Genomic DNA, 10,557 nt, shown 5'->3' on the forward strand with positions numbered 1-10,557 from the left:
AGGATTAGAAAAAAGCTGAAGTTGCAATTCCAATATATAAAAAAAAAAGACTTTTAACAAAATGAAGTCCAAAGAGATGAGTGAGGAAACTTCATCTCATAAAAGTAATAATACACATAGATGAAATTTCAATTTTAATCATATATGTCTCAAATGTAAGGGTACCCACATTCATAAAAAAAACTGTGCTAAAGCTCAAAACACCCATTGAATCCCACACATAGCAGGGGGTTTGAATGCCCTAATGTTATGAATAAATAGGTCATTAAAACAGAAACTAAACAGAGACCTAGTGAAAGTAACAGAAGTTATGAAACAGAAATATTTAACAGATTTCTACAGAACATTTTACCCCAAAACATTAAAATATTTCTTCTTCTCAGCACCTGGCATGCTCTTCTCCACAACTGATCAAAACAAGACTCAACAGATACAAAAATAATAAAATAATTCCATGGCATTTTATCAGATCACCCATAGCTAAAGTTGGATTTTAATAACAACAAAACAACAGAAAGTCAATGTCCTCCTGGAAACTGATCAATTCTGTACTCAATAATAACTTGGTCAGCAAAGATATACAGAAAGAAAGTAACATTAGAGAACTGATTGAAAATGAAAGAAACATACCCAAAGATAAGGGACACGATGAAAGCAGTATTAAGAGGAAAATTCAAAGCACTAAGTACCTTCATAAAGAAATTGGAGAGATACTGTACTTGCAACTTAGCAACACACTTGAAAGTTCTAGAATAAAATGAAGCAAACATATCCTAGAACATTAGGTGGCAGGAAATATACAAAATCAGGGCTGAGATCAATGAATTAGAAACCAAGAGAACAGTTCGAAAAAGCAACAAAAGTAAGGGCCTTTTTGTTTGTTTGCTTATTTGTTGAGAAAGTCAACAAGAAAGATAAACCCTTGATCTAACTGCAGGGCACTGAGACAGCATTCAAAAATAATCAAATCAGAAATTAAATGTAAGGCATAACCATAAAAAGTAAAAATTAATTAATTAATTAATTAAAAAATTATTAGACTTTTTCTTCAAAATCCAGTACTCCACAAAATTGCAAAATCGAAAGAAATGAATGATTTTCTAAACATATACTACTTACCAAAGTTAATTAAGATAAAGTAAACTATCAAAACAGTCCCATAACTCCTTAGAAAACAGAAGTAAAAATAAAAAACAAACAAAACAAAAAACAAAAGAAAACAAAAAATAATGACTCCCAACAGAAAAAATCTCAGAGCGAGATGGTTTTAGCACAGACTTCTACCAGATCTTCAAAAAAAGTTGTCATACAATAAGTATACAAAAAATTCAATAACATACCAATGTCATCATTCATCATGATCAAAGAGGTTTCATCATAAGGATTCAATGTAGGGAAATCCATCAATATACTAAACTACATAAACAAACTAACAAGAAATCCCAGGATCATATCATTAGATGGTGAAAAACCCTGTGATAAAATATAACACTCCTTCATTTTAAAATTCTGACAGAGATTAGGAATTCATATCACCTAACCAAACATAAAACAAAAAAGCAATATCCTACCCAAAAGATGCTTCAACATACAACAAAGTCATATGTTCCACTATGTTCTTATCAGCCTTATTTATAATATCCAGAAACTGGAAAGAACCCAGATGTCCTTCAACAGAGCAATGGATACAGAAAATGTGGTACATCTGCATAATGGAATACTACTCAGCTATTGAAAACAATGGCTTCATGAAATTCTTAGGCAAATGGATGGAACTGGAAATTATCATCCTGAGTGAGGCAACCCAATCACAAAAAAACACACATGGTATGAACTCATTGATAAGTGCATATTAGCCAAAATGCTCGAATTACCCAAGATGCAATGCACAGACCATATGAAACTCAAGAAGGATGTCCAAAATGCAGATGCTTCACTCCTTCTTTAAAACGGGAACAAAAATATCCATAGAAGGTGATAGGGAGACAAATTTATACCAGAGACTAAGGGAATAACCATTCAGAGCCTTTCCCCATGTGTGGCCCATATATATAAACCCACCAAAATTAAATAATATGGATGAAGCTACCGAAGATAGATCTCTTCTGAGACAGTCAGAATATCTCAAATAGAGAGGTGAATGCCAGCAGCAAACCACTGAAATGAGAACAGGAGACCTGTTGGAGGAATTAAAGAAAGGTCTGAAGGAGCTGAAGGGAATTGTGACCCCATAAGAACAACAATGTCAACTGAAAAGAGCTTCCAGGGAATAAACCACTACCCAAAGACTATACATGGACTCACCCTGGACTCCAACTTCATATGTAGCAGTGAATAGCCTTTTGGGGGGCACCAGTGGAAGGGGAAGTCCTTGGTCTTGCCAAGATCGGAACCCTAGTGTAGGGAGGGTGTAATGATGGGTGGATGGGGACACCCATATAGAAGGAGAAAGAGAGGGGTTGGACAGGAAACCAGGAAAGGGAATAACATTTGAAATGTAAACAAGAAATACCCAATTTTATAAAAATGTAAGAAAAAATATACAACCAATCACCAGCCAATATCAAATTAAATAGGAGACACTTGAAGAAATACCACCAAAATTGGGAATAAGACAAAAGCTGCCCACTCTCTCCTGTGTAACATAATACTTGAAGTTCTAGACATATAAACTAGACAACAAAAGGCAATCAATGGGATATAAATCACTATTTGTATCACTATTTGTATATGATAAGATAGTATAAATAAGGACCACACAAATTCTACCAAAGAACTCTTAAAGCTGATAAACAACTTCAATAAACAAGCTGAATATAATATTCACTTAAAAAATCAGGACCCATCCTTTATAAAAATTATAATTATGATGCAGAACAAAATTAGGGAACACTAACCTATACAGTAGATATAAATAAAATAATATAAGCTATATTGGTTTAACTCTAACCAAGCAAGAGAAATATTTATAAGACAAGATCTTCAAGCTCCCAAAGAAAGAAATCAAATACCTCAGAAGATGGAAAGATTTCCCATGCTCAAAGATTGGTAGGATTAATATTGGGAAAATACCAATCTTTCCAAAAGCACTCCCCAGGTTCAATGCAATTCCTATCGAAATTCCAAGACTATTCCTCACAGACATGGAAAGAGATTTTTTGAGATTTATAAGGAAAAACAAAAATCAAAGGAAAGCCAAAACAAATCTGAATGATAAAGGGATTTCTGGGGAAATTACCATTCCTAATCTCAAGATACACTACAGAGCAGTAATCATAAAAACAAAACAAAACAAAAAAACCAAGCAAATATGACAAGAAACACACAAACAAATAATCACCTCATGGTATTGTTACAAAGCTATACAGGTGAATCACTGGAAAAGAATTGAAGACCCAGAAATAAACCCACATATCTATGGACAATTGATCTTTAACAAAGTAGCCAAAACCATACAGTGAGAAAAAGAAAGCATTAAAAAGAATGTCTCTGGTCTAACTGGTCTTCTGCTTTTAGAAGAATGAAAATTGATCCCTATTTATCACATTATACAAACATCAAGACCAAGTGATGAAAGACCTCAACACAAAACCTGATACACTTAATCTAAAAGAAGAGAAAGTGGTAAATAGTCTTGATCACATTGGCAGAGGGAAATTTTTTTCCTGATCACATCACCAATGGCTCAGGGTCTAAGATCAAAATTGTCAAATGAGACCTTATGAAATAGAAAAGACTCTGTAAGACAAAGAATATTTTCACTAGGCCAAAATTGCAACTTGCAGATTGGGAAAAGATGATCAATAATCCAATTTTGGATAGATCGCTAGTATCCAAAATATACAAGAAACTTATGTTAGACTCCAAAAATCCAAGAATCCAATTAAAAATGGATGCAGGACTAAACAGAGAATTTATAACAGAATAATCTAACAGAATTTATCTGACACTCCTAGAAACATTTAAATTTTATACATCCTTAGTCATCAGTGAAATGCAGATTGAAATATCTCTGAGTTTCCACCTTAAATCGCTCAGAATACTTAAGATCAAACCTAAAGTGGCAGCATATGCTACCAAGTATGGAGAAAAAAGGAACACTCCTCCATTGCTGATGTGATTGCAAACTGGCACAACCACTTTGAAAATCAATCTGCAGTTTCCTCAGAAAATTGAAAACAGTTCTAACTGTAAGATGCATCTATACTGCTCCTGGGCATAAACCCAAAAGAAGCTCTACCACATAATATTATATGCTCAACTATGTTCATAGCAGCTTTTTTAATAACAGTAATAATAACTCGAAACCTGAAAAAAAACAGTTGTCTCTCAACAGAAAAATGGAAACAGAAAATGTGGTTAATTTACATAATGGATATTATTCAGCTATTAAGAATGAGGACATCATAAAGTTTGCAGGCAAATAGATGGAACTAGAAAATATCATCCTGAATGATGTAACCCACACTGAAAAGGACATGCATCATATGAATATACTGATATGTGGATGTTAGCCTAAACTTAAAGAATAGTCATAGTATAACCTATAGACTATAAAAGTTGAACAAGAATCAAGGTCAAAGTGAGGATGCTTTACTTATACTTAGGGGAATAAAATAATCACAGGAAGCAGAGGGACCTGGGTCGGAAAGGAAAGGTGAAAGGGAAAATGGTTGGATGGTATGTTGGTAAATAAGAGAGAAGCCCAGAAGGCCAAGAGCATGAGTGAAAATATGCAGCTGTTGGGGTGGAGTTGGGTGGCAGACTGAACCTCTAGAATGTCCTAGAGATGTAATATGTGAGAAACTCCCAGAACTCAAGTGAGAAGACGAGCCAAAATTCCCATCAATAGGGAGACATGTTATGAAGAGACCACCTCCTGTGACAGACAGAATCATCAAGCTTTCTTCAAGATTTTTGACCCAGAATTCTTTCTACCTAAAGAAAATGAAGGGACAAAAATGAGGCTGAGGCTGATTCTGAAGGAAAGGCTGTCTAGTGACTGGTCCAAATTTGGAGCTCTCCCATCGATTGGGACCAATCCACAGCTCTATTACTGATTCCATTTTGTGCTTGCAGCCAGAAGCCTAGTATAACTGTCTCCTGAGAAGCTTTACCATCAGTTAGACAGGTACAGATGCTTACTGCCAACCATTGTGCAAACGTCCTACACAACCCCTATGGAAGAGTTAGGAAAAGGATTGTAGGAGCGTTAGTGGATGGCCACCTCATCAGAAGAACAGCAGTATCAACCAGCATGAACTACAATATCTAGCATGTATAACCTGGGTTTGATAGTCTATACCTCCTTCTCTGTTAGTCATGGTGGTATATTTGCGTAACTCTACAACTCAGAAGGTAAGGAGGCCAGAGGATCACAAATCCAGGCAACTTTTAGCTACATAATGAGTTCAATGGTTGCATGGGATATATGAATTCATGTTTCAAAAAATAAAGAAAACAAAACACAACAATAATAACAGATACAAACAGAAAACCAAATAAAACACAAAAAGAAAAATGCAGAGAACATGAAGAGGAGAAGTTGGATACGGATATGAAGGACAGGGAGAAGGGAAAAAGAAATGGTCAGTGTTATGAAAACTCTTCCTCTGAACCACCTATAGCCTAATTTCCTATTTTATTAGGAAATTGTTATCGCTAGATTAAGTTAGCATAATTTATTAAACTGATATGCATGAAATGATTGTGAAAGTATCTATTTAAATTACATTTTAGTACACGATTAATAAGAAATTAATACATCTGAAACTTTAAGAAACAAAATATTAATTTTTTATTTTTTCCTATTTTTAAAATATCTTCTTTACATTCCAAATGTTGTCACCTTTCCCAGTTCTCTCTCCAAGAGTTCTTCGTTCAAGCACCCATCTCCTTTGCCTCTGAGAGTGTGTTCTTCCACCCTCCCACCCAACTCCTCACCCAGTCACCTACACCTATCTCACCCCCCCACACACACACCAGTCTTCCCTGGGGCATGAAGAATGTATAGGAATAGGCACATTGGATCCCACTAAGTCTAGGCAAGTAAGTGGTAGGCTCCAAATATGCCAGGGGCCTCTTTAGTTGCTGGTTTAATTTTTAGTATCATTTTCAGAAGATGGAATTGCATGTAAGCCATCCCCTACACCAGACATTTATGTTCAATCTGGAGATCCAAACCAAAGTTCTCACTCATGTACAGAAAATGCTTTAACCACTTAGACAGCAACTCCGATATCTAATATAATTTTTAAAATAAAATTATGGGAGGTATTTTTTTTAACATCAGGGAATCTCCAAGGGCCCAAAAGGTATAAATCTCATTTCCTTGTCTCAGATAATACAAAAATAAATAAATAAATAAATAAATAAATAAATAAATAAAATGAATCAAGAACAATTAAATTTTTTTTCTCTAAGAAGAAGTTATAAAATGTCTAAGAACATTTCTTTCCTTTTTGCATGGAGTAGTATTTCCTATAAGCCCTACTGGTCATTAGATGATCAAAGGAGCACATTGAGAAACAAAACAGTAAGTTCATTAGTAAAGTATTTTCCTTGTAAAGAACAGACTTGAGTTTGTTCCCAGAACCCACATGAAAATGCTAGACATAGACAAAAGCATGAACTGTGATGCCAGCGCTGGAGTGGGAGAACCCTTTCAGAAATAGTAGGCCAGCTCCCCACAACCAAGGATTCACAGCCTGACTAAAATCTTCCTTTCTGCCCACGACTGCCTGGGGTGAGGATAGATAAGGAAGTGGCCTAAACAGGGAACCATCCTGCCTAGGGTGAGGACAGAGAGGGAAGTGACTTGGTAAAAAGACAATGGCAGGAAATACTATATATTCCACAAATGGGCAGGACAGGGTCAAATGAAGAAAACTACCTTCCCATTTGAGTTGAACAATAATTTTAAATGTTACTCAATGTAACCAATCACAGTCTTCCAACTCAGGCAACTGCTGAATTCCCGACCAAAATGTTTATAAATAGTGTGTGTTTTCTGAGCTCCAGGTCTCCTCTTGCCTGCGTGCTAGGGGATCCCAACGTACATTGGAACAATAAACCTCTTGCAAATTGCAGCGATTCTGGTCTCTGTGGCCTTATTGAGTGGGGGTCTTCTGACAGACTCTTACAGGAACAGCATATGACATGCTATCTCAACACTAATATGATGGCTATGTTCATTTTGTATTTGGATTGCTTTCTACTCCCTAGAGAATTTTCCTATTCTTACATCACAGACAAATTATATCTTTATTCATGATTGAAATTCATGAAGTTCTTGATCAGTTCAGTTTTTCCCTATTAAACATCAATTATTACTAGATAGTAGGGCTGTGAAAAGTAGCACACTGGCATTATCTAATTTAAAGCAATAAAATTCTAATATACGTTAAAATTTAAATTTTAATTAAATATTACTTATTTTAAAATATAAAGATTTATTTTAATTTAATCTTTGAGGATTTGTACACATGTAACACCAAAAATTATCATTGAGTCCATCCCTGCATTCTACCTCTAATGTTATTTGGTCACTCCATAACTCCCAGTACAATTAGTATTACCCATTTAAACATGGGTATAGATCCATCCACTGGAACATGGAAAACCTACCAGAGTCCAGTCTCTGAAAATATTGACTCACTCTTCTTCTCCCATCCAATAGTTCATTAAGGGACAGTCTTTATTAGTATGAACATTCCTAATGATAGAGTGCTGACTACTTAATCTTATTCAGGATTTGTCTGGGCAAACAGAGCTACTGTGAGTTTGTAAGTGAAACACATATGTATTCTCAAGAAAACAATGCTTTATAGTATTTTGCTACAACCTCTGGTTCTTAATTTTTTTCATTGTTTGATGCAACAGCTACAGATCTTTATAGATTTAGAGAGACTTGCATATAGTCCAATAGATGATAAGGTGAAAACATACAGCAAATGACTACTAATTTTCATCCAAAAATTTGGTTCAAGTGTTGCAACACTCTAAGCTCTCCATAATCATTAAAATTTAAATCAACATTGCAGACATTTTAGGTTAAAGTGCAGTTTTTATAGTACTTATTGTTCAAAATATTAGTAAGAATCTGATAATTTGGACTGTTTCCTAGGCCTCAGGCCATCATAGTCCTCATATCACTGTAGAAGGTCTCTTTGGACAGATTCATGCACACATATATGTACCTATATCACACAGATAATCTGGTCTTACATACTTCTTCCAGAATGGCTCATTATGCTTTGCTTACAGAATCATAGGGCTACATTTGCTAAAATTTTAAATTTTCTCCATCCTTTTCATAAATTGGTTCAAAAAGACTACAAACTGCATTATTTGTTCAGACTTTTATTCGAGAAATGGAGACATTATAATTCCTGAATGACAAGGCTCACCATGGGGGAAGACATGCAAACAGGAGCTGGAAAGAAGCAGGTTACTGCACTGACAGGAACCAGAAAGGGAACATGAAGCTCAGCTCAACTATGAAGTCTCAAGGTCTTCCCTCGGGATGTACTTTCTCCAGTAAGGATACACATACTGGATTTTTAAAACATCCAATTAAAAAAAAGTAAAAGAAAGAAAATGCTAGTTAAAAAAGTATCATTTGGGGGCTGGGGATTTAGCTCAGTGGTAGAGCGCTTACCTAGGAAGCGCAAGGCCCTGGGTTCGGTCCCCAGCTCCGAAAAAAAGAACCAAAAAAAAAAAAAAAGGATCATTTGACCTGTGACGATCTTGATCTATGTGGATCAACAAAGGCATGACTTTGCAAAGCACACTAGGTAACTATTAAAGGTATGTTTGCCATCTACCAGAGGGGTAGTTTCCTTATACTTTTGGTACAAGTAACCAGAGTTCTATGTGTATCCTTTTATTTTTCCCTGAAAGCTTCACTTCTGGTTGAGAGGGCCTCAGTTTTAATCACCATGAAGTGGCAATAGCCAAAAGGCAAGTGCCAGTTTCAGAAGAGGGGGATTCCTTACCTTCCTCTGTGAACTGTGACTAAGGAGATTGGGGCATTTCTTACATGCCTAAAATCCTTTGAAATACTATTGATAGTGTGTGTGTGTATGTGTGTGTGTGTGTGTGTGTGTGTGTGTGTGTGTGTGTGCGCGCGCGCGCGCACGCACGTGTGTGTGTGTGTTTCTCAAGAGATGCCAGCATAATGTAAAATAAACCTAGATTCTGATTTTTCCTCCATAGTTTTACTCTAGCACTCACAGTTGGCCCCATTTCCTTGTCATGTTTGTGGTTATGTGTGTTTGAATGACTATGGTATGTCCTGTATAAAACACAGAAAACAAATCAATGGGTTATCTAAGTAGTCCTTACCCTTAGATTAAGGAAAAGTAGTATTTTTCATGTTTTTATGTATTGGTAATAGCTTCCAAGAATTGATTCTCTTTGTGGTTTTTCTAAATATTAAATTCAGGACATGAGGATTTGCTGCAAGCAACTTTGTCTACTAAGCCATCTCTATTTTCCAATGGAGTCAACTTTTTTACCATTTGTGTAGAATCTGAAATAAAAGGACCTTTTACAAATTTAAGTTAAAAAATGAAAATGAGGATTATATGTGTGATCAGAAAGCAGATAAATTAAATTTGTGACTGACTGACTGATCTTGAATATACTGCTTATCTTCCAGATCCTGAACATTTTCCTTAGACCATCATAGTAGCAGAGCTCTTCTAATATGGCTTTACAAGAATATGATTCAGCAAAACAACTGTCTAAAACAAGAAATGAACGTCCTGAACGGTTATATTGTAATACCAGAAATGCAAAAATGACTTCTAAAGTATATTTGAAAATAGGACTGCATCATGTGTGAGTACATAGGAGAGTAAGAAACTGATGAATAAAGGATCAATAGTGAGATAAAATTGTAAGAGATAAACCTCTGGTGGTGTGTGAGAGATATTGGTATCTTTAAAGAAGCTGAAGCAGCAGGAGAGGGTAGGATGATAGTCTGGGCTAGGTAATGAGAATAGGAGAAATTGACTAACAGAATAAATAATTTAAAATAAAAAGGATGTACATGTAAACCAATATAAAATGAAGTATCTCAAATGCAAAATACTGTGATACTCTAATGGTAGTTAACATTCTTTATCAATTTTGAAAGTTAAAAATTATAGGAAATAATTTTTAAATTTAATTTCTAATATTGATTATTTCAGATTGCCAGTGGATAGTCATGTGTTTTGTCAGTATTCATAAAGAGTCATGAAAAAAGGTCTACTCATCCTACATAGAGAAGTAACAATTGAACAATGTAACAATAGAAACAAAACTCAACCAGACAAACTAGTAAAGTCAGTGGGTTCTTTCTAGAAGTGAGGATTTGGGTTACTTCTAGTTACATCACCCATCTGAAGTGATGACTAATGAAGCTGGAAATCCTGTGGCTCTCTTCATGCCTTGTTGGCAACTGCACAGCTTGAGTAATATCTTCTAGGGAGCTTGGCAGCTCTCTTGGATCTTCCTGACAGTATGGGTGGCCTCTCTTCCAGGAAGTTAAGTCAGTCTGTGTCTCCTCAG

The sequence above is a fragment of the Rattus norvegicus genome, chromosome 13, assembly GCF_036323735.1.
Source record: "Rattus norvegicus strain BN/NHsdMcwi chromosome 13, GRCr8, whole genome shotgun sequence".
Lineage (NCBI taxonomy): Eukaryota > Metazoa > Chordata > Mammalia > Rodentia > Muridae > Rattus > Rattus norvegicus.